Raw genomic sequence first — 24400 nt, 5'->3', positions numbered from 1 at the left:
TGTTTTTTATCATAAATATGTTCATTCACGAAATAGATACAGGTGGTCCCCGGGTTACGACGGGTCCGGCTTACGACGTTCCGAGGCTACGACGCTTTTTCTTAAATATTCATTGAAAAATCCGCCCTGGGTTACGACGCTTGTTCCGAGGTTACGACGCTGACGCTTCCGACGCTCCGAGTTTACGACGCTTTTAAAAAACGCATACTAGGATAAGAATCCTTTATAGTTTAGCACAGTTTCTCTCTCTCTCTCTCTCTCTCTCTCTCTCTCTCTCTCTCTCTCTCTCTCTCTCTCTCTCGTAGTAGCCATCTTGCTTGGTGAGACGTACCCGCGTGAAGTCACAATAATCAACAGATATCACAAGTTTAACATACGACTAGAATTTGAGAAATATCTAGAAGTGTTCGTGAACTATCGGTGATAAGATTAGTGTGAAAATAGTAGGATAAAGCGTCTTCTAAGTTAGTTTATCAAGTGTAATACTATAAATCAGAACAAGATGGCAGTAAGTTCCAACTGCGGGAAAAGGTGGCGTAATTTGGCGTGTCTAGCAGATTCGCAATACGATGAGGTAGCAGGAAGGGAACTGGCATTTCTCATCTATGAAATCAGCAACAGTCCTAAACAAAAAGATACAAAAGCATTCATAGATATATTAGAAGGATATAATCCTTCAAACTGGAACAAATCTAATGAAAACATCTTGAAAATAATTGAAGAAGTTCCAAATAAAATCCAAGTGGTCAAGAGACTCATAAAGAAAATATACATAAACCAACATATTCCGACAAAGAAAATGAATAAGGTGAATCTTGTGAATATAACTAATTGATGCATTAGGAAAAAAGAATGCCAAAAGCATGCAAACTGTGTAAGGTTTGGTATAGCATAGTCAATCCACAAACCTAATCAGAAAATGTGCTGCATGCAACATTCCGACCCATCCACAGTCTGTGCTGATTGGTAATACAAGATTTGAGAAAAGATACAAGAATTTTTTGTTCAACATGTCTATCATGGATAGACAATGTTATTAAATCAAGATTGAATGTACAAATAGTTGAGGATGAAGAAGAAGAGGAAGAGGAAGAAGAAGAAGAAAAGAAGAAGAGGAAAACGGAAGAGAAGTAAACAAAAATGAAATGACAGAAAAAAATAAGGAAAACAAAGAACAAGATAAAAGTATGGATGCAGAGATACTCATTGATACTACATATGAGGCAATAAAGCAGCCATACCTACGAAGAAATAAATTACGATATGACAACAGAAAAGCAAATCCCGAAGAGGCTCTACCCAGATCTATACAATGACGGGAAAGAGGAAAAAATAGACAAGAAAGACAAAATCTGCAACCTTTTGAAAAGAGGGAATTGCAGATTTGGAGAAAGATGTTACTACAAACATCCTAAGATATGTCAAAACTATGAAATATATGGTAAATGTGCATACTTAGATGGATATGGGGATGATTGCAGAGATCTGCATCCAAAAATATGTAAAAACCTAAAAGAAGGAAAAAGGATGTAAGTTCGACAAAAATGCAAATATATGCACCCTGTAGCCATGAATCATAATCAAATAAATAACCAACCAAGTAATAAAATCCAAAATAAGAAAGAAACAAATAAAGAGAGAAATCAAGAATATCAGGTAAAAGAGAAAAGCAAACCACCAATGAGATATGCAGAGGTGTCAGCAAAGAATTTCAAAGCATCAGCTCCGAAATTCTACTCAAGAGATATAACTGTATTTATTATGCAAGAGGATATTGCAGAAACGGAGAAAAATTGCAGATTCAGACACAAAATGAATAATTATGATGAAGGAAGATCAAATATTATGGAAAAGTTGGATTTTTTAATGTCAGAATTTCTGGAAATGAAAAAAGAACAACATACCAGAACAGGAAAGAGACATGGGAAAATCCTTATTACTATCAGTATTAAATGAAGGAGAAAACACGCAAACCATCATAGTGATGAATGCGCAGGGTTTAGTTACGAGTAACTCAAAAAGAAAAATAGAGTACTTAGAAGAAACTAACCCAAAATGAAAAAGAAAATAGTATAATGAATATAAGTGAAATGGTATTCCCAAGAGACTGGGAATGATGATCAAATAAAAAGGGTTCCAAACAAATTATAGATCAGATAGAAAAAATAGGAATCAAGGGGGAACCGCAATATATGGGAAAGACAAAAAACAAGGAAAAAATATATGAGAAAAGGGATTTTGACGAAGGAAAAATCTATTTCTGGGTGATTGGCTCGTGTCGCCCTATGAAAGTATCCTTAATATCATTCTTTCTAGGTAAAATTAGCCTAAAATTACCAGAGAAAAACAAAATTAAGAAAATGTCAGTAAAACTGACTCGCTCACTCTTAAAAAGAAGTGTCGGTATGAAATAGGGGCGAGTGTGGAACACTACCACGAGACAGACACCAATTAGAACTTCCCTATCAAAATCCCCCAAAGAGAGAGCCGATACCAACGGGCGATGCAGCCTCTACTACTACTACTAGAGGACGCCACGGACAGCAGCGCCCCTAGCGGTCATCCTTAATTAAAACATAAATACATCTTGTCCTGCAAGGGGGGGAAAAAAAACAAACCATAAAAAAAGGGGATGGGTTTCATAGGGCGACACGAGCCAATCACCCAGAAATAGATTTTTCCTTCGTCAAAATCCCTTTTCTGGGCTCAGCTCGTGTCGGCCTATGAAAGAGTACCAGAGAAACAGACAAGATGGAAAAGGAAAAAATGAAAAACCTGTTAAAATGATGGATATAATATAAGTAAATCAAATACAGCATACAAAATAAGTACTTAAACTAACTATGGTAAACAATAACAGAATGTTAGTAAACTTAAAGTACTTAAATGGTAGTAACAATGACATAATATGCATGTAAAACAAAGAAATAGTTGAATTTACTTAATTAGAATCATAGATACAATTATATACATACACGTGTCCTACCCTAGCATAAAAATAAGGGTAGGTACACTCAAATCCATCATTAATACAAATAAAACAAGTAATTCAAATATATACAAACACATTGTGACTGAAGTTATCACAAGTTAAATGGAAATTTATACAAACATATTGTGGCCTAACCTAGCATAAAAATAAGGTTAGGGCCACTGGGGTACATATCAGTACCAATGTGGTTGTCCCTAGCAAAAAAATAAGGGACAAACCACTATAACACACAACGGCTAAGGCTATAATGATGAGTAGCCTGGTGATAGGTTAGGCATGTTGGTTGAAGTAGGTAGAAAGGAGACCTGGATCAATACTACAACTACTAAGCAGTATCAGGGGAAACTATGTTTCCCGCTGCTACTGCTGAAAACTTTAAAGATTCCAAGGACTTTAAATAATGCCGTTTAAAGACTGTCGGGGATTTCCATCCAGTATACTTCCTAAGATCCTCAAAGTTCATATGTTGGAAATAGTTAATAGAGGTGGCTACTCCCCTGATATCATGTGCTCTTGGGAATGACTCAGGGTTGGCTTGTTTAATGAAGTAAAGGATTTGTTGCCTAATACCTTTAACTGACAAAGTACCACCTTTTTCTCTCATGAAGAGAGCACCGAGGATCTAGAAGAAGTACGAGATAGAAAGGCTCTAAGGGTTGATACTGGGCAGAGAGAAGGATCCTGTGGAAGTGGGATAACCTTCCAAGGAGCCCACCTTGCAAGAGGATCTTCATTTTTGGCTAAAAAGCTACGATCCGGAGCAAGTAGAACTTCTCCTGATGGGAGAATTCCACATGACCCGCATCTCTGGATAGAGCCGACAGTTCTGAAATTCTTGCTCCTGAGGCTAGGCTTAATAAGAATAGAGTCTTCCTCAGGAGCATTATGAATGTACAAGATGAGTTGTCAGTATCTGAAGCTAGTTGTGAAGAATCATTCAAAGAACCATGAAACACTGTAGTAGGCCTTTGTGGAACGGTCTAAGTCTGCACAGGCTTTAGGGATAGATGTGAAATAAGATTCAGTTAAATCTATCTGAAAACCTACTTGAAAGATTTTCTTCAAAGCCGACTTGTGAGTGGTAATCGTGCTAGCTGCTAAACCTTTTTCAAATAAGATCTGAAAAAGGATATAGCCAAATTAACTGTCATGGTTGTAGTGTTCGATTCTCTCAAGAAAGATGCTAATTTCTTAACAGCTGAGTCATATTGTCTGATGGTTGACTCCCTCTTATCTGATTCCAGGAAGAGAATATTCTGTGGATCAATGTTAGCATCTTTATTAGCCGCAAACTTCATGAAGTCCATAAAGTTAGGGTCTGGAGAGTTCCTGAGGAAGCGAACACAGTCCTCATTTGTACTGATTGTGATAGTTTGGGATTGGGGATCCGTTGAGGTCGGAGACCCAATTCCAAGAGAAGTGGATACCAGTTGCTCTTGGGCCAGTCCGGTGCAATCAGAGCTACTATCCCTTTGAAAGACCTTAGTTTGTCTAGGACTTTCAGGAGAAGATTCACTGGAGGAAAAACGTAAATTCTCCTCCACTGATTCCAATCCAACGACAGGGAAGTCCTTGGCATAAGCCAGAGGGTCCAGGTTGGGGGCCACATAGCAAGGGAGCTTGTGGTTCGCTTGTGAGGCGAAGAGATCCACTTGGAGGACCTGGGACTCTCCGGCTACTTACCCACTGGAATGACCCGATCGTCCAGAGACCACTCTGATTCCAGAGGAACTGACCGGGACAGGGGCGTCTGCTATCACATTCCTTACTCCTGCCAGGTGAGTGGCAGACAGATGCCATTTGTGTTTGTTTGCTAATGCAAAGATGGCTATCATGACATGATTCACGTGCTTGGATTTGGATCCTCCTCTGTTGATGCAATGAACTACCACTGCACTGTCCAAAACTAGCCTTAGATGAGACTTCTTCGGGGGAAGCAGTCTCTTCAGAGTAAGAAATACTGCCATTGCTTCCAACACGTTATGTGGAGCTGGCGAAATTGAACTGACAGTCCCCTGAACCTGTTTGAACTGAGAGTACCCCCCACCCACCCGGACAGGGATGCATCCGTGTGAATAGTTTAACACTGGGAGGGGGATATTGAAGGGGTACTTTCTTGGCTAAGTTCTTTACTTTTGACCAAGGCCGTAGTTGGTTGCGGAGGATCTGTGGGATTACTGACAACTTGTCTCGATATTTGGAGTTTGCTCTTGACCGCCAAATTCGATTTATATCTTTCAGCCTTGCTTTCAGAAGGATATCTGTTACTGAAGCAAACTGAAGAGACCCTAGGATTCTCTCCTGGTTTCTTCTTGACGTTTGTTTGCACTTGAGAAACTGCCTGACAGATTTTGCTATTTCCTTCTGTTTGGCTACTGGAATTGATAGATTGTGGGAGGACAAAATCCCACTTGGATTCCCAGCCACTGAAACGAGATTCCGGAACAAGTCTGGATTTCGTTTTGTTTATCTGGAACCCCAGATGTTCCAGAAAGTGAACTACCTTTTTGGTAGCTTTGAGACATTCCTCGACTGTTGGTGCCCAGATTAACCAATCGTCGAGGTATGCCGCTACCATGATTCCCTGAGCTCTCAATTGTTGTACAACCACTTCTGCTATCTTTGTGAATACCCTGGGGGCTACATTCAGACCGAAGGGCATCACTTTGAATGAGAATGTCTGATTTCCTAGCCTGAATCCTAGGAATGGGCGGAAGTGCCTGCTAGGGATTATGATAGTATGCGTCTGTAAGATCGATGGAGCATGTGACGGCTCCACGCGGCAGTAAGGTCCTTACTTCGCGAGAGGGTAAGCATCTTGAACTTGTCGCAGCGAATGAAAGGAGTTTAGCTTTGACAAGTCTAAGATTACCCTTCTTTTTGTTGAGCCTTTCTTTGGAACGCTGAATAAGCGACCTTGAAATTTTAGATGCTTGACTCTCGCAATAGCTCCTTTCTGAAGGAGTTCTTCCGCGTAATCTATCAATTCCTCTGACGGTAGCTGATGGAATGATTTGATTGGAGGAGGATCTTGGATCCAGCTCCAGCCTAATCCTTTGGACACTATGCTCTGTGCCCAACTGCTGAACCCCCACCTGTGGCGGAAAAGGAACAGCCTCCCTCCTACCTGGAGAACCTCATTGCTGATGGGCGGGTTGGCCACCACGCCCTCCTCTGAACTGTTTACTCCTTGCGCCCCTTCCTGCGCCACGGTGACGAAAGTAACCTCTCGCCCTACCCCTCGATTGAGAGTAGCCTTGAACCTCATAAGCAGGGTTAAAGGCAGGCGAGATGGCATAGGAGGTCGAAGGCTGGGATTGCTGGGGCACCAGGAGGAACGGCTGAGTTTGTTTAGCTGTAGCAGGTTGTCCTTGTTGGGTGACTGGGACCGCCTGCACAAACTGCTGCTGAGGCTGGAGTTTTTTGTATGGCTGGAATCTCTTACCAGCCTTCTTTGGTTTCTTGCCAGCAGTAGGAACGGATTCCTGTTTCCTCTTAGAGGAAATGCCCCACCTAGCTCTAAGGCTCTGGTTGAGTCTAGCAGCTTCGTGATGAACTTCGTTCACTGCTGACTCTGGGAAGAGATCCGCTCCCCACATGCTGGCAGATAAGAGTCTATTAGGCTCGTGCCTGATAGTACACTCTTGAAGAACATGCTTCCGACAGTTCTTCCTGGCTTGGAAGAAGTCAAAAGCGTCTAGCAAAACCGTGTGAAATTGTGATTTCGCTAAGATCTTAAATAGCGGTTCGTTCGCATAAGTCAGTGCAGCCATTTCCGTGATTATGATAGAGTTAAGGGACCTGCCAAACCTAGTCCGCGCATCGAACTCTGCCTGGATTAGGGAGTCCGGCAGCCTAGGCAACTTCTCACCGAACTGGTCCATAGCGCAGTCCGGCTTGAGTTTACCCTGCGTGAAAGTAGCAGGCAGGTTTTCCCATAAACTCTCCGAAGGCGGGAAAGAGTGGAGTTTAAGAGAAGTGGGGACTCCGACTCTCTCAACTGCGGAAGGGCTCATCCTTGAGGACTGCCTGAAGAGCCTTCTCCACCAATTTCGTGGCGAACGGAAGAGAGACCTCCTCTTCCGTGGCGAAAATAGTGAAGTGGGCTCTTATAGGCCTGGAGTTTGAGTATTCGTACACTCAGTCCTCAAGGCAGTGAACCCATTCCCGTTGGGCGTGGTCTCTACTGTAGAGGACAGACTCCTTCGAGATCTTGTCCTCCCTTGTAAGAGGCCGTTGGTGTCAGCCTAGCATACCGATGAAAGGCTGTGGACAGACCCGGAGGATAGAACTCGAAGTCCTCAATCCTTCGAGTGCCAAACTCCGGGATCGAAAATCATCCCGTCCTTAAAGGGGAGCGTAGGCCGCTACTCTCCATGGATTCTCCATAGAGAAAGCTGGCAGAGAGTCGTAAGACGGGAGTTGGATGATCCCGTGCTAGAAGGCAGGGGATACTGGGGGAGGAGCCTGGGATAGCCCAGACATCCGATCCTCAGTCTCTCTTACTCTATTCGAGAGTTCTTGGACGGTCTGTCCAGTTTGAGACAGAGTGCTCGACAATTGTGCGAACATCTGCTCAAAGCGGGTTCCCCAAGCTGAGATTGAGAACCCACCATCACTCCATACCTGGCTCATCATTCCTCTGGGTGAGACAGGAGGAAGGAACGCAGGAGCTGGTGCTGCTACCCCTGCCGGCATAGCCGGAGAGGGGGTGGGGGCAACGGAGGCGGGAGAAGGCAACGACTCGGAGGTAGCGCGAGCTTTTCTCCTTCGAAGCCTTGCCTCTAGAACTCTTCGACTGGGAAGAGCTTGGCTTAGCCTTCACCGCGTCGGCGTAAGAAGTCGATGACTTCCTAGCCGAAGAAGACGAAGACGACTTTCTAGAAGTCGACTTAGACAGAGTCTTCGGTTCTCTCTTTCCCTTCTCCTTGGGAGGTACAGAGAGAGCGGGAGTGCGGCTAGGGATCTCAGATCCCGGAAAGCCTTGGAAGATGGCAGAAGAAGAAGGGACAGGAGAAGATCCAGGAGCGTCCAAGGAAAGACCTTGGGCGCCCGACAAACCTACCTCAACCAACAAACCCTCACTCCTACCGCCATCGTCTCGAGGTTCAGATCCAGGCCGGGGCGACGTCCGGGACTGGCTCCTGGGCGGCTACGAGCCCCAACGACTGCTGAAGATCTTGCTGGATGGCGGCTATTACGGGGGCGGCGGACAAGGGATCGACGTAGCCCGTCGACTTGCCCGCAGGGAAGATCTGGATGGCCAGCTTTTTGTCCAGAATGTAGGGCTGGCCCTTGGCGGCGTTCTTTCCAAAGCCGCCTACCCACGCTTTCAGAGTGGCGAGGGCGACTTCCCTCACCCCGCTAGCCTGAAAGAAAGGCTGAATTAGCTACCAATTGCGGACAGGGTTAACAAACTTACGAACTAAAAGTGTTAGTAAATTGATAACTAGTTTTATAATGGTCTTACCCCATCAACCAGCTGACCGACCAGGTCGTAGCAAATGGTGCAGGCCTCGGGATGCCAAACGATGAACTCGTTGAACAGGGTGGCACACGGGGCATGAGACCTGCACTCATCGTGTCCGCAGGGGTCATGGTAACGTCGCATTGCAAGCGAGGACCTGACAGTTGGTAGCCTGTAAGTAGAAAACGTACATGAGTACAGAGTAATACTTACAGTCTAACATATGCTCCGCTGGTGCCGGAGCGATAAAGTTAGATGAAACCAGAGCCCTGCTAAAATACGTGTGGTAACCATGTTGGAAGAAAGTCTATGGCTCCGCCAGTGGCGGAGGCACAAAAATCAAACAACTAGGAGTGGTGGTAAAGGAAACCACAACGTAAAATGGCGGGGTATGGTTGATAACATAATAGTAAAAACACAATTCATTGTAAAACATCTCAGAAAACGAGGTAAATCCACAATAGTAAATGCACAAGAGAAAACAGCGTCAAGATGCTGGCGCTAAAAATTAAGGATGACCGCTAGGGCGCTGCTGTCCGTGGCGTCTCTCAGTAGTAGTAGTAGAGGCTGCATCGCCCGTTGGTATCAGCTCTCTCTTTGGGGGATTTTGATAGGGAAGTTCTAATTGGTGTCTGTCTCGTGGTAGTGTTCCACTCGCCCCTATTTCATACCGACACTTCTTTTTAAGAGTGAGCGAGTCAGTTTTACTGACATTTTCTTAATTTTGTTTTTCTCTGGTAATTTTAGGCTAATTTTACCTAGAAAGAATGATATTAAGGATACTTTCATAGGCCGACACGAGCTGAGCCCAGAAATATAGTAACTCAGAATGTGAACTAATAGCGGTAGAATTTGAATCTGAAAATTGATGAACATAGTAATATATAGACCTCCTAATACTAAAGAGTTTGACTTAATAATTGAAAAAATTGGATGATATATGTAGAAATCACAAGGACTGGACTATTCTCCTATCTGGTGACTTCAACTTTCCTTTCGTAGAATGGAAAGAACGAATAGGAGATTGTGGTTGTACTTATACATATAAAAAAGAGAGTAATAGTAGTGCAGAAGATAAGAGGCAATTTGAAAAGCTATTAGATATGCTACTAGAATACAAAACATTCAACAAATAAATCACCTGCCAACAAGAAAGGAAAATACTTTAGACCTAGTATTTGTGAACGAGATGAATTATGTTAAAGAAATAATAGTTTATAATGCGAGTATTTCAGACCATAATGTCATAGAATTAACAGTTCATTCCAAAGCAAGTGAAAATAGAGATAAGCAAGAAATGAAAAAGTGGGAAGGATATGGAAAATACAAACTTCTACAGTAAAAATATAAAATGGTCAGAAATTAATGAAGAATTAACAAAGCTTGGGATAACATTTTCGTAAGTGATGACATAAGGGTAAATTCGGAGATATTATATAAAATATTGGAGATAATAGTGGAAAAATATATACCGAAGAAGAAAAGTAAACATCATTCATGCATACAAGAGACAGAAGAATCTTGTTCCAGAAAATCAGAAAGTGGAAAAAAGGTCTTGCAAAAGAAAAAAATGCATGGAAAGTTATAGAACTAAAAAGTAAGATAGAAAATGCAGAAAAAAAGATTATACAATCAAAAGAAAATGAAAAACGGGACTTGGAAGAAAAAACCCTATTAAATATCAAGCAAAACCCCAAACTATTATACTCATATGCGAAGAAGATGAATAAAAGAAGAATATAGGCCCTCTGAGAATTGAAGGGGGAGATTAACGAATGGAAAAAAAAGGTAAATTTTGCAACATACTGGTCAGAAAAGACATATAAGAGAGAATTCACCCCTAGAAATAGATAATGAAGATAATGATATAGAAGTAAGGGATGAAAATAGTGAATATTTAGCTGACATAGATATTAATGAAGCTGATATTGTGCAGGCTATTAATGAAATTAAAAATGGAGCTGCTGCAGGGCCTGATGGAATTCCTGCTATTTTGTTAAAGAAAGTAGTTCATTCTATCGCAAAGCCACTTGCAATATTATTAAGACAAAGTGTAGATACAGGCAAGATATATGATGAGCACAAATTAGCGTATATTACCCCTACTTTCAAAAGTGGATCAAGACTAGAGGCAAGTAATTATATGCCTGTGAGTCTAACATCACATATAATGAAAGTGTATGAAAGGGTAATGAAGAAAAATATTATGAAACATTTAATAAAAAATAATTTGTTTAATAAAGGACAACATGGTTGCGTACCCGGAAAAAGTACACAAACCCAACTGTTAGTCCACCGTGAAAACATATTCAAAAATATGAAAAGCGGAAATGAAACAGATGTGGTTTATTTAGACTTTGCAAAAGCTTTTGATAAAGTAGACCATAATATATTAGCGAAGAAAATTAGAAAACACAATATCGTGGATAAAGTAGGAAGATGGTTAAAAGAATTTTTACACAACAGAAAACAGATAGTTATTGCAAACGACGAGAAATCGGATGAAGCCAAGGTAATATCCGGTGTGCCGCAAGGTACGGTGTTAGCTGCAATACTGTTTGTTATTATGATTGAAGACATAGACAATAATGTTAAGGATTCGGTAGTGAGTAGTTTCGCAGATGACACAAGAATAAGTAGAGAAATTACTTGTGATGAAGATAGGAACGCTCTACAAAGAGACCTTAACAAAGTATATGATTGGGCAGAGGTAAATAGGATGGTATTTAACTCTGATAAATTTGAATCAATAAATTATGGAGACAGAGAAAGAAAGCTATATGCATATAAGGGGACCTAATAATGAGGACCATCACAAATAAGGAAGCAGTTAAAGACCTTGGTGTGATGATGAATAGGAACATGTTATGCAATGATCAAATAGCAACTCTGTTGGCAAAATGTAAAGCAAAAATGGGAATGTTGTTACGGCACTTCAAAACAAGAAAAGCTGAACACATGATTATGCTTTATAAAACATATGTTCGTAGTCCACTTGAATATTGCAAATATGATATGGTACCCACACTATCAAAAGGATATTGCACAAATAGAGAGTGTACAAAGGTCCTTTACAGCTAGAATAGAAGAAGTTAAGGACCTAGACTACTGGGAAAGACTACAATTCTTAAAATTATATAGTCTGGAAAGGAGAAGAGAACGCTACATGATAATTCAGGCATGGAAACAGATAGAAGGAATAGCAGAAAATATCATGGAACTAAAAATATCAGAAAGAGCAAGCAGAGGTAGATTAATAGTGCCCAAAAATATACCAGGAAAAATAAGGAAAGCACACAGGACATTAATCCACTACGCACCAGCATCGATAATGCAGCGTCTATTCAATGCGTTGCCAGCTCATCTGAGGAATATATCAGGAGTGAGCGTAGATGTGTTTAAGAATAAGCTCGACAAATATCTAAACTGCATCCCAGACCATCCAAGATTGGAAGATGCAAAATATACCGGAAGATGTACTAGCAACTCTCTGGTAGACATTAGAGGTGCCTCACACTGAGGGACCTGGGGCAACCCGAACAAGATGTAAGGTCTGTAAGGTCTGTAAGGTCTCTTTGTATTTTCCGACAAAAATAATCACTAATTAGTGTATTTTGATGTTTATTTTCGTGACTAAATACATTTTTATAATACAAAAATGATTTACTAATTTTCAAATATTAATTTTGATTAATACTGTATTAGTAAGTTTAATAAGTTGAAATGATATCACATAATAAAAATCATAATTCTCTCTCTCTCTCTCTCTCTCTCTCTCTACTACAAAGATGTGTGTTTTTTTGTATGATAAATAAATGATTTACTATTTTCAAATATTAATATTAATTTATACAGCAATATCAATTCATTAAAGAAAATACCATAGTGAATTAGTAAGATTTTAGCTTATATTTAAAAAATTATGGAAGAATGAAGGAAATCCCAGTCTTCTCTCAGTAACCTTTCCTCGAGATCCAGGTACTAAAACTGTCAGATATATAAAGTTCTGTGACAGCCAGGAGGGGGAAGAGCTGCAGTGTTGCAATCACGTGGTCCGGAAATTCCCCCCCCCCCCTCTCTCTCTCTCTCTCTCATTTACTGAGACTCGGGATTTTTTATGTACTTGTACTATTTGTTTTTAATACTTTCAAATAATAATAATAATAAAAACAAATAGTACAAGTACATAAAAAATCCCGAGTCTCAGTAAATGAGAGAGAGAGAGAGAGAGAGAGAGAGAGAGAGAGAGAGAGAGAGAGAGAGAACCTTACAGACCTTACATCTTGTTCGGGTTGCCCCAGGTCCCTCAGTGTGAGGCACCTCTAATGTCTACCAGAGAGTTGCTAGTACATCTTCCGGTATATTTTGCATCTTCCAATCTTGGATGGTCTGGGATGCAGTTTATATATTTGTCGAGCTTATTCTTAAACACATCTATGCTCACTCCTGATATATTCCTCAGATGAGCTGGCAACGCATTGAATAGACGCTGCATTATCGATGCTGGTGCGTAGTGGATTAATGTCCTGTGCGCTTTCCTTTATTTTTTCCTGGTATAGTTTTGGGACACTATTAATCTACCTCTTGCTTGCTCTTTCTGATATTTTTAGTTCCATGATATTTTCTGCTATTCCTTCTATCTGTTTCCATGCCTGAATTATCATGTAGCGTTCTCTTCTCCTTTCTAGACTATATAATTTTAAGGATTGTAGTCTTTCCCAGTAGTCAAGGTCTTTAACTTCTTCTATTCTAGCTGTAAAGGACCTTTGTACACTCTCTATTTGTGCAATATCCTTTTGATAGTGTGGGTACCATATCATATTGCAATAGTCAAGTGGACTACGAACATATGTTTTATAAAGCATAATCATGTGTTCAGCTTTTCTTGTTTTGAAGTGCCGTAACAACATTCCCATTTTTGCTTTACATTTTGCCAACAGAATTGCTATTTGATCATTGCATAACATGTTCCTATTCATCATCACACCAAGGTCTTTAACTGCTTCCTTATTTGTGATTGTCTCATTATTAGGTCCCCTATATGCATATAGCTTTCTTTCTCTGTCTCCATAATTTATTGATTCAAATTTATCAGAGTTAAATACCATCCTATTTACCTCTGCCCAATCATATACTTTGTTAAGGTCTCTTTGTAGAGCGTTCCTATCTTCATCAAAAGTAATTTCTCTACTTATTCTTGTGTCATCTGCGAAACTACTCACTACCGAATCCTTAACATTGCTGTCTATGTCTTCAATCATAATAACAAACAGTATTGCAGCTAACACCGTACCTTGCGGCACACCGGATATTACCTTGACTTCATCCGATTTCTCGTCGTTTGCAATAACTATCTGTTTTCTGTTGTGTAAAAATTCTTTTAACCATCTTCCTACTTTATCCACGATATTGTGTTTTCTAATTTTCTTCGCTAATATATTATGGTTTACTTTGTCAAAAGCTTTTGCAAAGTCTAAATAAACACATCCGTTTCATTTCCGCTTTTCATATTTTTGAATATGTTCTCACGGTGGACTAACAGTTGGGTTTGTGTACTTTTTCCGGGTACGAAACCATGTTGCCCTTTATTAAACAAATTATTTTTTATTAAATGTTTCATAATATTTTTCTTCATTACCCTTTCATACACTTTCATAATATGTGATGTTAGACTCACAGGCCTATAATTACTTGCCTCTAGTCTTGATCCACTTTTGAAAGTAGGGGTTGATATATGCTAATTTGTGCTCATCATAAATCTTGCCTATATCTACACTTTGTCTTAATAATATTGCAAGTGGCTTTGCGATAGAATGAACTACTTTCTTTAACAAAATAGCAGGCACTCCATCAGGCCCTGCAGCAGCTCCATTTTTAATTTCATTAATAGCCTGCACAATATCAGCTTCATTAATATCTATGTCAGCTAAATATTCACTATTTTCATCCCTTACTTCTATATCATTATCTTCATTATCTATTCTAGGGGTGAATTCTCTCTTATATCGTTCTGCCAATATGTTGCAAATTTCCTTTTTTTCATTCGTTAATCTCCCTTCAATTCTTAGAGGGCCTATTCTATTCTTCTTTTATTCATCTTCTTCGGATATGAGTATAATAGTTTGGGATTTTGCTTGATATTTAATAGGGTTTTTTCTTCCAAGTCCCGTTTTTCATTTTCTTTTGATTGTATAATCTTTTGTTCTGCATTTTCTATCTTACATTTTAGTTCTATAACTTTCCATGCATTTTTTTCTTTTGCAAGACCTTTTTTCCACTTTCTGATTTTCTGGAACAAGATCCTTCTGTCTCTTGGTATGCATGACTGATGTTTACTTTTCTTCTTCGGTATATATTTATCCACTATTTTCTCTAATATTTTATATAATATCTCCGTATTTACCTTTATGTCATCACTTACGAAAATGTTATCCCAATCTTTAATTCTTCATTTATTTCTGACCATTTTATATTTTTACTGTAGAAGTTGTATTTTCCATATCCTTCCCACTTTTTCATTTCTTGCTTATCTCTGTTTTCACTTGCTTTGGAATGGACTGTTAATTCTATGACATTATGGTCTGAAATACTCGCATTGTAAACTATTATTTCTTTAACATAATTCATCTCGTTCACAAATACTAGGTCTAAAGTATTTTCCTTTTCTTGTTGGCAGGTGATTTATTTGTTGAATGTTGTATTCTAGTAGCATATCTAATAGCTTTTTGAATTGCCTCTTATCTTCTGCACTACTATTACTCTCTTTTTTATATGTATAAGTACATCCACAATCTCCTATTCGTTCTTTCCAGTCTACGAAAGGAAGTTGAAGTCTCCAGATAGGAGAATAGTCCAGTCCTTGTGATTTCTACATATATCATCCAATTTTTCTATTATTAAGTCAAACTCTTTAGTATTAGGAGGTCTATATATTACTATGTTCATTAATTTTTCAGATTCAAATTCTACCGCTATTAGTTCACATTCTGAGTTACTATATTTCTCATATATTTTTCCTTGTTTTTTGTCTTTCCCATATATTGTGGTTCCCCCTTGATTCCTATTTTTTTCTATCTGATCTATAAGTTTGGAACCCTTTTATTTGATCATCAATCCCAATCTCTTGGGAATACCAGGTTTCACTTATATTCATTATATCTATTTTCTTTTCAATTTGGGTTCGTTCTTCTAAGTACTCTATTTTCTTTTTGAGTTACTCGTAACTAAACCCTGCGCATTCATCCACTATGATGGTTTGCGTGTTTTCTCCTTCATTTAATATTGGTAATATAAGGATTTTCCCATGTCTCTTTCCTGTTCTGGTATGTTGTTCTTTTTTTCATTTCCAGAAATTCTGACATTAAAAAATCCAACTTTTCCATAATATTTGTTCTTCCTTCGTCATAATTATTCATTTTGTGTCTGAATCTGCAATTTTCTCCATATCTGCAATATCCTCTTGCATAATAAAAACAGTTATTATCTCTTGAGTAGAATCTTGGAGCTGATGCATTGAAATTTTTTGCTGACACCTCTGCATATCTCGTTGATGGCTTGCTTTTTCTTTTACCTGATATTCTTCATTCCTCTCTTTATTTGTTTCTTTCTTATTTTGGATTTTATTACTTGATTGGTTATTTATTTGATTATTTTTCATGGCTACAGGGTGCATATATTTACATTTTTTGTCGAACTTACATCCTTTTCCTTCTTTTAGGTTTTTGCATATTTTTGGATGTAGATCTCTGCAATCATCCTCATATCCATCTAGGTATGCACATTTACCATATATTTCATAGTTGTGACATACCTTAGGATGTTTGTAGTACATTTTTCTCCAATCTGCAATTCCCTCTTTTCAAAAGGTTGCAGACTTTGTCTTTTTTGTATATTTTTTCCTCTTTCCCGTCATTGTGTAGATCTGGGTAGAGCCTCTTCGGCATTTTCTTTTGTGTTGTCATATCGTAATTTATTTCTTCGTAGGTATGCTGCTTTATAGCCTCATATGTAGTATCAATGAGTATCTCTGCATCCATACTTTTATCTTCTTTGTTTTCCTTATCTTTTTCTGTCATTTCAGTTTTGTTTACTTCTCTTACGTTTTCCTCTTCTTCCTCTTCATCCTCAACTATTTGTACATTCAATCTTGATTTAATAACATTGTCTATCCATGGTAGACATGTTGAGCAAAAAATTCTTGTGTCTTTTCTCATATCTTGCATTACCTCAGCACACTGTGGATGGGTCGGAATGTTGGCATGCAGCACATTTTCTGATTAGGTTTTGTGGATTAACTATGCTATACCACACCTTACACAGTTTACATGCTTTTGGCATTCTTTTTCCTAATGCATCAATTAGGATATTCACAAGGTTCACCTTATTCATTTTCTTTGTCGGAATATGTTGGTTTATGTATATTTTCTTTATGAGTCTCTTGACCACTTGGATTTTATTTGGAACTTCTTCAATTATTTTCAAGATGTTTTCATTTGATTTGTTCCAGTTTGAAGGATTGTATCCTTCTAATATATCTATGAATGCTTTTGTATCTTTTTGGTTAGGACTGTTGCTGATTTCATAGATCAGAAATGCCAGTTCCCTTCCTGCTACCTCATCGTATTGCGAATCTGCCAAGCAAGCTAAATCTCGCCATTTTTTTCCGCAGTTGGAACTTACTGCCATCTTGTTCTGATTTACAGTATTTCACTTGATAAACTAACTTAGAAGACGCTTTATCCTACTATTTTCACACTAATCTTATCACCGATAGTTCACGAACACTTCTAGATATTTCTCAAATTCTAGACGTTTGTTAAACTTGTGATATCTGTTGATTAATCTGACTTCGCGCAGGAACGTCTCACCAAGCAAGAGAGAGAGAGAGAGATAGAGAGAGAAGAGGAGATAGAGAGATGAGAGGGGGGGGGGGAAGAGAGAGAGAGGAAGAGAGAGAGAGAGAAGGGGGGGGGGAATTTCAGGACCACGTGATTGCAACACTGCAGCTCTTCCCCCTCCTGGCTGTCACAGAACTTTATATATCTGACAGTTTTAGTACCTGGATCTCGAGGAAAGGTTAATTTATACAGCAATACCAATTCATTAAAGAAAATACCATAGTGAATTAGTAAGATTTTAGCTTATATTTAAAAAATTATGGAAGAATGAAGGAAATCCCAGTCTTCTCTCAGTAACCTTTCCTCGAGATCCAGGTACTAAAACTGTCAGATATATAAAGTTCTGTGACAGCCAGGAGGGGGAAGAGCTGGGGGAAAAGCTGCAGTGTTGCAATCACGTGGTCCTGAAATTTCCCCCCCCCCCCCCTCTTCTCTCTCTCTCTCTCTCTCTCATTTACTGAGACTCGGGATTTTTTATGTACTTGTACTATTTGTTTTTAATACTTTCAAATAATAATAATAATAAATAACTGTAATTACAAAATTCATATGTGATAGTATTTTAAAAAAATATAATACGTACTAATCTATCCATGTCACTTTTAATTAAGGTTAACTCTCTCTCTCTCTCTCTCTCTCTCTCTCTCTCTTTTGCCACACAAGATAATAATGTGTCATAGTGGTAACTCCCTCCCTCTCTCTCTCTCTCTCTCTCTCTCTCTCTCTCTCTCTCTCTCTCTCTCTCTCCCTTTTACCGAGATGAAAGAATTTTTATGGTACTAGTATGTAAAATGTTTATTGATAATTTCAGTTATTTAATAATAATCAAAATAATAATAATAATAAACTGCTTTAATACAAAATTCATAATGGTCGTATTTTAAAGAGATGAAAATGACATTTCCATTTCACTTGTAAGTATAATTCCTCTTTCTTACTGAGATGAGAGAATTTTTATGGTAGATGCAAGTGTTTATTATATTTTCAAATAATAATAATAATAATAATAATAGAAGTAGTAATAATACGATAACTAATTTCAAAAGAAAATTCTTCCCTTTGTCTTTTTCTGTATCAATTTCCCTACCTCAACTCCAGTGACACTCGGAGCTTAACAATGCCATACAATGGTCAACGAATTTAATGGTTTTATGTAATCTCTCTCTCTTACTGAGATGAGATCATTTTCATGGACATGTATGTAATAAGTTCATCATTAATATTTTCCAATAATAATACTATTAACTGTAAGTACAAAATTCATATCTAGTATTTTACATACAATAATCATTCCATTTCTCTCTTTTAAATATTGTAAGGACAACTCTCTCTCTCTCTCTCTCTCTCTCTCTCTCTCCTCTATCTCTCTCTCTCTCTCTCTCTCTCTCTCTCTCTCTCTCTCTCTCTCTCTCTCTCTCTCCACAAGATACTTGTCATACATTTGGTGTTTCTATTTCTTCCTTTTATCTCTCTCGCTCTCAGCAAAAGAATTGATAGACAGACAAACATAATTGCACAGTCCTCTCTTTCTCTCTTCTCTGGAGAAATATATGTATTTATGGGAGGGGGAAAAGTTGCCTACAGACGTTCATTTCAAACTATTGAAACCGTAAGGAGTTATTTCTCTCTCTCTCTCTCTCTCTCTTGTATTTTAATGAAAATATACAGTAATTTGTGAATACACAGTGTTGCACATGAAAAAAGTAAATTAGTGATAATTTTAGAGATACGGCCCTAAGAAAAATTGCAAATTAGTGAAATTTTTCTTATGGACATGTTTTCAAGAACGTCGTTCCGGCTTACGAAGATTTTCGGGTTACGACGCGTCTTAAGAACGGAAACCCCGTCGTAACCCGGGGACTGCCTGTATACTATGTACTTTTAGCTTGGTGCAGCAGCCAAATCATGAAAATAAAAAGGAATTGTTAGGTAATTATACTTTTATTTGCTGATCTGATGAAGGGGAAATTGAAGATAGGAAAGAATAACTTTGATACTGTCTTGAATTTAGTTTAAGGTGATAGTTGAAGAAATATTTGGTGCTTGAACTAAAGTAGGCAGTTATAAACATTGAAATAGTGGTCTTGGGTGGGTTAATTATTAAAGTAGGCGGTTTAAAGCAATTTTCAGGGGGGTACCAGGATAACACGGGTATTTACTTATCACGGGGGATTCTGGGCCCTATCCCCCGTGATTAACGAGGCCCTACTGTATTCCAATATTTATATATGATAATGATATTTTTTTCATTTCTGATGGTTGCATACTAAACTTCAGGCAATGACCAAAAAAGGAGCTAAAAATGAACTCTTAATCTTGAAAACTAAGCGTGCTGTGATTTTTTGAAAAAAAAAAAAAAAAAAAAAAAAAAAAAAAAAAAAAAAAAAAATTTTCTGCTTCGGCGCTCACTCGCAAACGCCGCCAGCATACTGGAGACACTTTCGGAAATACCGGCTCAGCGTTTAAGGGTTAAAGTTAAAATTACTGTTAAATTCTTGTTTTCATGAAGAAATAATTCTATAAAACAAATTATTGAGTAATTTTTGCCATCAGCAGCCAAATAGTCCCGATTACGCCAACATTCAAATGTAGGGCCATCCACGACATGTCAATACATAAATAGAACAGAAATAGGGGGCTGTCATTTGGCTAAGTCTCCATGGCAACCAGACAGTCAATCACATTTTAGCTGTATTCTGTCTGAGTAGAACGTTTTGCATGTGAAGATGACGAAGACCTAACACAAGACCTAAGTGAATACGTATTTGCTAGTAAGCCACCATTTTTCAAGTGGTTAAGGAATATATCATAAATAATTTTATTTGTATGAAAATCCAAATATTCTTCTAAATGTTTTCAAGGATATTTCATTGTCGCTGCTCTTTGTAGACGTTATACCAGGTGGTTCTTGTTAAACCGCTCCACTTGCACGTTAATAACAGTGGGAGCATTCTATTTTGTATTGGCATAGCATTTACATTTTTTAAGCATTGAGGCATAAAAACCATCCTATTTGATGGTTTTTAGCTTTCATGGTTGCTTTGGAAGCAATATTAATGTTATGACAAATTTGTTTGTTTCTTATTTAACAACTATACTGAGGTTTGATGACTACTATTCATTTTGGTCAAATGCATCAGCAATGTGAATGAGTTCTGAAAATGTTTTGCAAGTGCTTTTTCTGAAACTTGGCTGGACATGATATCTTCTTAGTTTTGAAATACAGGTACTCCTCATTTAAAGATGGGGTTCTGTTCTAGCGACCATGTTGTTAAACTAATTCATTGTTAAACATGTTATTCTTTTTATTTCGACTAATAGCATTAATTTTCAGTCATATAATATACACAGAACTAGCTTCCAACATAGCCTACTACTTGACAAAGTTCTGACAATGCTATCGATCAATTTATTATTCATATATTTTAAATTTATCATTTTATAACTTCATAATGTACAATTTTCTTTAAAATAATGTACTTTATTTAACACATTTAGCCTACATTCCCGAGTTATCCAACTATTGTTTATAACATTTAGCCTACATTTCCGAGTTATCCTACTATTAAGTCAACACAATACTAAGTAAATACTACAGTGCTAAACTCTTCTCAGAATCTGCACGTTATATAGCAGTGACCGTCATATTCTAAATATGGTATTTCATAATTATTACTATTAGTTTCCTCGTCTTTTATTTTTATCGTCGAGGGTAGTGATTGAAAAAAATAATGAATGAATTTTCGTGATCACGGGAATTTGAATGTCACCGTCAAAACGTACACAAAGCACAATGCCATCTATTGAAGAAAGTGAACATTAAACTATTCACTAAGGGGATAAGCATTGTCTAGCATTGATAAAGATTTACGCTTGCACTTCTTACATCTACGTAGTATCATCTGATCTCATGGGTGACATAAAATACGTAAGTAAATACACCGTTGTATAAAAATTTATCAAATTGTATTACATGTAAGTCTTTCAAGCATACTAAGAGTAAGGAATTCGTGCATGCCAAATATCTCACCGTTCTGATTAAAAGGTAGGACTTGGTAGAGACACTTCTCAAGTGGAATATTTAAAAAAATATATTTATTTTCAAGTTAATATAAAAAAAATTTGACATTACACATTTTCTTTTCATTACTAAGAATTATTCTCACTAAAAAAAGGATATGGCATAATTTTTTTCTGTCTTGAAGTTGTAAACAAACGTGGCACCACCTGTTCGGACGCACAACAAACAATGGCGGCTGAATCAAGCCAACCAGGGAGTTCCCAGTCCATAGCATGCTGACTTTAAAAGAGATTCAACTGTATAGCTTTACAAAGTATATTGAAGCCTTATTTATTGTTTTAGCCACAGATTTCAAAGTTTTCAAAACCTAGGCCAGGTTAGATTATTGGCACTGAATAGCCTTTCAATGTTTTTATTTTCATTTTATGTTTTTTTTATCTCTCTCTTCAAGTTGTCGTTGTAACTCTGAGTTATCGTAAAACAAGTACGTTGTTAAAGGAGTACCTGTATTATGACAGATTTCACTCTTATGGAACATATTAAGCCTTATTGTATGCAATAATCGTGTTTTCACATTGAAATAATAGATATATATGGTGCATATTAGTTGCCAGTTAGTGAATTTTGAACAAAATCCTATGCATTCATGTAGCCCTCTACTGTTCTCTTTCTCCCAAAATATCCTTAAGATTTTTTCTTGGGCCCTCCTCCTTGTCTTCATCTTGTTACTTTCATACACACTATACTTTTCTAACCAGCTGTTCCTCATCCCATATCTATGCCACCTCAATCTTCGAGTTTTTTCCCTGCCTCCCTATAGGATCTTAACCCTTAAAAGCTGAAGCGGTATTTTAAAAATCGTCTCCCGTATGCCGGCGGCTTTCGCGAGTGAGCGCAGAAGCGGAAAAAATGTTTTTTTTCAAAAAATCACAGCACGCTTAGTTTATAAGATTAAGAGTTCATTTTTGGCTCCTTTTTTGGGCATTGCCTGAAGTTTAGTATGCAACCATCAGAAATGAAAAAAATATCATTATCATATATAAATATGGGGGTATGACAGCGCAAAAAAATTTCATATATAATTGTATACAAATCGCACTGTGAGCAAAACGGTTAAAGCTAATGAGTTAACTTTTTTCGTTGTATTGTACACTAAATTGCGATCATTTTGGTATATAACACATTGTAAAACAATCAAGGCAACAAAGAGAGCAATCATTTTGGTATATAACACATTGTAAAACAATTAAGACAACAAAGAGAAAATATTATCACACAATGATGCATGAATTTGTAAAGCGCGGACGTAAAAAAAAAAGCAGTTTTCAGAAATTCACCAGAAATTGAAATATATTGTGCTAGACTTCCCGTTTGTTGCAAAATGAAGGTTTTTTTTTTTTTTTTTTTGTATTCTACATGAAATTGCGCACAATTTCATATCTAAAACTTTATGTAACTGCTAATTTAAAATGGTGCAAACATTAGGATAATCGGACGAAAAAATTTCTGATTTTTTCGGAAGTGTTACCACACGGACGTAAGGAAAAAGTTTTTTTTTCTTAAAATCACCATAAATCGAAATATTGTGGTAGAGACTTCCAATTTGTTGTAAAATGAAGGTAAATGATTGAATATTACTAGTATATAAGAGTTTTAGCTTACAATTGCATTTTTCAACCATTTCGGTAGTCAAAGTTGACTGAAGGCTGAAATTTTGGCTTTTATCGTTATTTATGTGAAAATATTTCAAAACTGATAAGAGCTACAACCATGGGTATTTTTTTGTTGTGTTCTACATGAAATCACATATTTTCATATATAAAACTCTATGTAACGGCTTATAAAATGGTGCAAAAATTATGTCAGTGACGAAATAATTTCCAAGATGTGTCGCTGATGCTTTTTATTGCGAGAAGAAAGAAATTTGTGCTTGCGCGCCTGGGTAACGATTGTCAACAAAACAACAGCTTGATCTGTGAACTCCCAGCATCCCTCAAGGTGCGTGATTCAAAAGTTTTCGCCAAGTAGGCCTATAACTACTTTTCCGCAAATTTAAAAAAAATCTTTTTGGCGTCAACGTTTCGTACGTCAATTCAGCACCCAACAGACAATTTTCGTTGACGTTTAATACGTCCAATCGGCATTTAAGGGCTAATATAAAATGGTGCAAAAATTACATCAAAGTGACGAAATAATTTCTGAGATGTGTCGCTGATGCTTTTTAGTGCGAGAAGAAAGAAATTCGCGAATGCGTGCCTGGGTAACGCTTGTAAACAAAACAACAGCTTGATCCGTGAACATCTCTCAAGGTGCGTGATTCAAAAGTTTTCGCCAAGCAGGCCTATAACTATTTTTACGCGAATTAAAAAAAAAAACTTTTTTGCGTCAAAGTATCATACGTCAATTAAGCACCCAACAGACAATTTTCGTCAATGTTTAATATGTCCAATAAGCGTTTAAGGGTTAATTTACTTTACAATATCAATTTATAACCAGAAATTACTATTCTTAATAAAAAAAATAATTAAAATTGGAAAAAATCATAAGACTTATCTGTCCTCAGCAACCAGCGATATAAAGAGGAGTCTGCGATATAGATTTACATATAATATATTTATAAATCCGTGGTGTACCGAGGGCGCGGTAGGTGAACCGCGATATGGTGAGGGATTACTGTACTGCTAAAAATTGCCTGCTCCACGCTGGGGGGGGGGCCAGAGAGCCTACCCTTCGGGTCTGTGGTTCTCCATGATCCCCGACACCTGTTAGGGCTGGTTCTGGAACAGGCAGGGGAGCTGAAAGAGAACAATTAGTATCGCCAACACTACTACTGCTATCTCTATTTCAATTAGCTTTGTCATGAAATTAGCAAACAAGTTAGGCATTTTCTGTCTCCCAATTCTGTAGCTCTTCTTTGCTTAACATTCGCGATTTTGCCGCTATCTTCTATTTGCTCTTGGTAGTCCTCTAAGTGATCTACTAAACTAATCCTTACATTCTTTACACATCTGTATGACAGCATT

The 24400-nt window shown here is 37.7% G+C and overlaps 1 protein-coding gene across 1 annotated transcript in view; it reads right to left on the bottom strand.

Annotated features, from left to right (window-relative positions):
- Positions 1–24400, bottom strand: part of LOC135210894 (calcyclin-binding protein-like) — a 333184-nt gene that overhangs the window by 44817 nt on the left and 263967 nt on the right. The gene's annotated exons all lie outside the window — the stretch shown is intronic.

Source organism: Macrobrachium nipponense, chromosome 4, assembly GCF_015104395.2.
Source record: "Macrobrachium nipponense isolate FS-2020 chromosome 4, ASM1510439v2, whole genome shotgun sequence".
Lineage (NCBI taxonomy): Eukaryota > Metazoa > Arthropoda > Malacostraca > Decapoda > Palaemonidae > Macrobrachium > Macrobrachium nipponense.
This window is presented reverse-complemented; position numbering and strand designations above follow the sequence as displayed.